Source organism: Monopterus albus, unplaced genomic scaffold (genome assembly GCF_001952655.1).
Source record: "Monopterus albus unplaced genomic scaffold, M_albus_1.0 scaffold314.1, whole genome shotgun sequence".
NCBI lineage: Eukaryota > Metazoa > Chordata > Actinopteri > Synbranchiformes > Synbranchidae > Monopterus > Monopterus albus.
The window spans coordinates 32,361-35,966 of NW_018128194.1; the positions used below are offsets into that span (position 1 = coordinate 32,361).

The 3,606-nt window shown below is 36.7% G+C and overlaps 1 long non-coding RNA gene across 1 annotated transcript; it reads left to right on the top strand.

Annotated features, from left to right (window-relative positions):
• Window positions 1-2,513: 2,513 nt before the first annotated feature.
• On the top strand, window positions 2,514-3,332 carry LOC109973964 (uncharacterized). Its single transcript, XR_002276904.1, has 2 exons — window positions 2,514-2,839; window positions 3,107-3,332. It is a non-coding gene; the product is annotated as an uncharacterized LOC109973964 (long non-coding RNA).
• The last annotated feature ends 274 nt before the right edge of the window (window positions 3,333-3,606 follow it).

Genomic DNA, 3,606 nt, shown 5'->3' on the forward strand with positions numbered 1-3,606 from the left:
TATTATTTTTTATCTTTTTCCTAATGCACATTCCCTTGCTTGTTGACACATTGAGAGCCACTGTACCAGAGTCAAATCCTTCGTGTGTCTGACACACCTAGCCAATAAAGCTGATTCTGGTTCTGATTAAAGGTATAGTTGGCGTTTCTGGAAAAACTAGCACAAAGAAGCTTGATTTTGAAAGTAGCCAACTGAAGAAATCCAACCCATTTGTTCTCTCAGTTTTCACTGTCATTCAGAAGCCACACCGATGTTAATTCTAGCTTTACTTCTTGCAACATCCAACTTTTTTTATGTTGCAAGTTTCTCAAATATAAGCTGCTGTGGGTACCTCCTCTGCCATAGCTTGCTAGCTTTGCTTGGGCTGAGTAAAATTATTGGTCAGGTGTTTTTTAGCCCTGCTGCTGACACAGATGACAGATATTTCTTTATGTTGTCAGTGCACTTAATGTATTCACTGACATCAGGATGAAAAGAGAAATTCAAGAAATGTAACAAAAAGTGCTTCTGAAAGGAATCCCCAACCCTACCTTTGATAAGAATGGAGCAGGTCTAAATCATAGTGTGTAATATGGACTGACATGACAGTATATGAGAGATACTTGATATTTATGGGAATAAAATAGTTTGTTATTGGGCCAATAGTGATCATTGTTTAAGCACCATAATCTAAAAGTGGTAGCTGGACAACATTAAAACCTGCTCATATGTTTTGTATGCAATCTCCAAAGTAAGTGTCAAATAAATGAAACAGCATAATGTGTTAGTTATGGATAACAAGATGTTTGTAATCACCTTTATTCACATTATATACATTCCCTGATGTTAATTCTATTGATGTATCATGAATACATTTTTTCCACCAGTACAGAAGCTAAAATCAGTTACAATATTTCTCCTCCCTTATAGATACGCCCTTACTGTCATTAATTAATCACTCCTATGCCTATAGAACATCAACAGTGATATCTCAAACATCAATAGCATCAAAATTAATTACTAAAGTTTATTCTGAAAATAAGAAAGTCACTTTTGGTTTCTTCCCATTTTTTTAGGGGTCGCCACCACAAATTGTCACACTGACAACAAGCATGTTGACATTTGGCATGTGTTTTCTGCTGGATGCCCTTCCTGACGCAACCCCATTAGGCTATATAAACACATTTGAAAGTCACATCACTTAACCCATACAATTTTGCGACTGCTGTTTTTTAAATGAAAGTTCTCATCTATAGTATTTAGCACAGACTTATCCACACTGTAATCATGTTAATTAGCAGTGATATGTGTGGAAATAGAAACCACAGACTCCAGTCTTATGTTAATAGTGATGACAAAGGATCTGCCTGCACCACATCAAACAAATGTTCAACATATGGTCTTTGTCCTTTGTCAAACATTAGGGTCTGTGTATGAAACAGTATGAGTATTACTTTGATCTGTGCAACAGTGTTTTAAGGCCTTTGGCTCACCTGAAGATTGCAGCATAAAAGGCTACTCAGAAGAAGATCTCACTGAGATAAAGACAGAGTGGCAACCCCATCCCAAGTTACAATAAGGACAGGAAGACTGTGCTAAAAACAGAACATCAAACTCTGCATGTACCTTTGTGATGTATTGTATTATGTGATGTTTTGTTTGATTCTCTTTTACTGTATAAAGCACTTTGAATTCCCTTCTGTACATAAAGTGCTCTATAAATAAACTGGCCCTGACCTTGACCCAGTCCAATCAACCAATCTGACCAAAGCAAACCAAAAACTCAGGGGATCATATGAGAAACCGGGAACCCACATCAAACTAGAGAAATGCATTTCCTGTCAAAAATGCATGTGGATGCTGTGTACTGAAGGATTGCCCTGAAAATGCTGAACATTTTGACACGTGAAAGGCATATTTACCTGAAAGTATGTTGAAGTACAATTTTCCCATTAATTTGAATGGGGGAAAATTTTCAAAATAAAGCTAAATATTGTAAAAGGATGAAGTTTAGAAAACTTCTGAATAGAAGCATGGATGTCTTGGAGAAGCTCAACATTATGATAGCTGAAAGTATGCTGAAGTAGAATTTCCCCTATTCGTTTGTATGGAGCAAGATTTTCAAATTAAAGCTAAATATTTCAAAAGTATGAAGTTTAGAAAACTTCTGAATAGAAGCATGAATGTCCTTGAGGAGCTGAACATTTTGATACCTGAAAGTATGCTGAGTGTAGAATTTCCCCATTCATTTAAATGGGGCAAGATTGTCAAAATAAAGCTAAATATTTCAAAAGTATGAAGTTTAGAAATGACTGTCCTTGAAGAGCTGAACATTTTGATACCTGAATGGCTTTGCTAGCTGAACGTATGCTAAACTTAAAGATGAGAAAATAGTCCAATATGACCCAACAAATTAGGTAAAACAAGTAGGTGTGAATGTGTGTGTGTGTGGGCGAGGGGGAGGGGGAAAGAGGGCGACAGAGAGAGGAGTTATGTTGGGGCATGCCCCAATTGTGCTGCATTTATAAATGTTGAAAGGCTATACCAAACTGTTCACTGATGTTGCTGCTGTTTCAAGAGAAGATAGTGTTCCAATGTCTTTTTGCAGTCTTAAATTTGATGCAATGTTTTAGATATTTTGGATGAGTACTTTTTTTTACTTCTACTTGAGTAGTATTATTTTGAATTGTACTCTTACTTGAGTACAATTTTTGGCTACTCTACCCACCTCTGTTTTGTGACCAGTACTCTTATTAAAGACAGAGTGTTCTGCTTTTATTCATCGGGCCTTATAAATGACTTCACCATCGACATTATTGACAGTTTTATGCCAACATGGACCGGAAGTCTGATGTGACAGGTGCCATGCTGTGTGACAGACATGTTGAAAGAAGTGACATGGTCGTGAATTGATATGCTGAGACACATGGTGTCAGCTTTATGCACATTTGTCAATTGTTCTTAGTGGGATTGATTATAATGCAGCTTTAAAGACTTGAGCACAGTAACAGATAATTCAGTACGTAAATGTGTATTCAAAGCTGGCTTTACACTACAGGTCTTGATGTCCAATTTGGATTTTTTGCCTACATCCTTTTTTGTAAAATTGCATATGTGTGTGTTACAGCTGCTGTGTGACTGAATCATCTGAGATCTGATGCCACGGACCAAGAAATGGAGACCAGGATTCCAAATTGACTTCCAACATGCACCAGATGGGCGAAGCAAACATCGGAATGACGGAGCAGCAATACATTTACTTTTCATGCTGTTCTATCTTTGACCAATGCTTACACTTGCAAAATTTACCTGAGTGACATAGTGCAAGACTGCAGAGTGTAGGATGAAAAAAATCAGAATACACAGACATGAATCTGGAATTGTTCATCTTTATTATGAGTTTAACTAGAGGGGAGCTCAATGTTGGTATAAAGAACTGGATAACATAGTGTGGATGCATACGCATCCACACAATAAAGAGGAAGATAAGAGTGTGGATGCTGCATAATAATAATAATAATAAAGAAGAAGATAAGAGTGTAGATGCTCACATCCACACTAATAAAGAAATAGGATAACATAGTATGGATGCTAACAAGCATCCATACAATTAATTTTAAAAAAAAT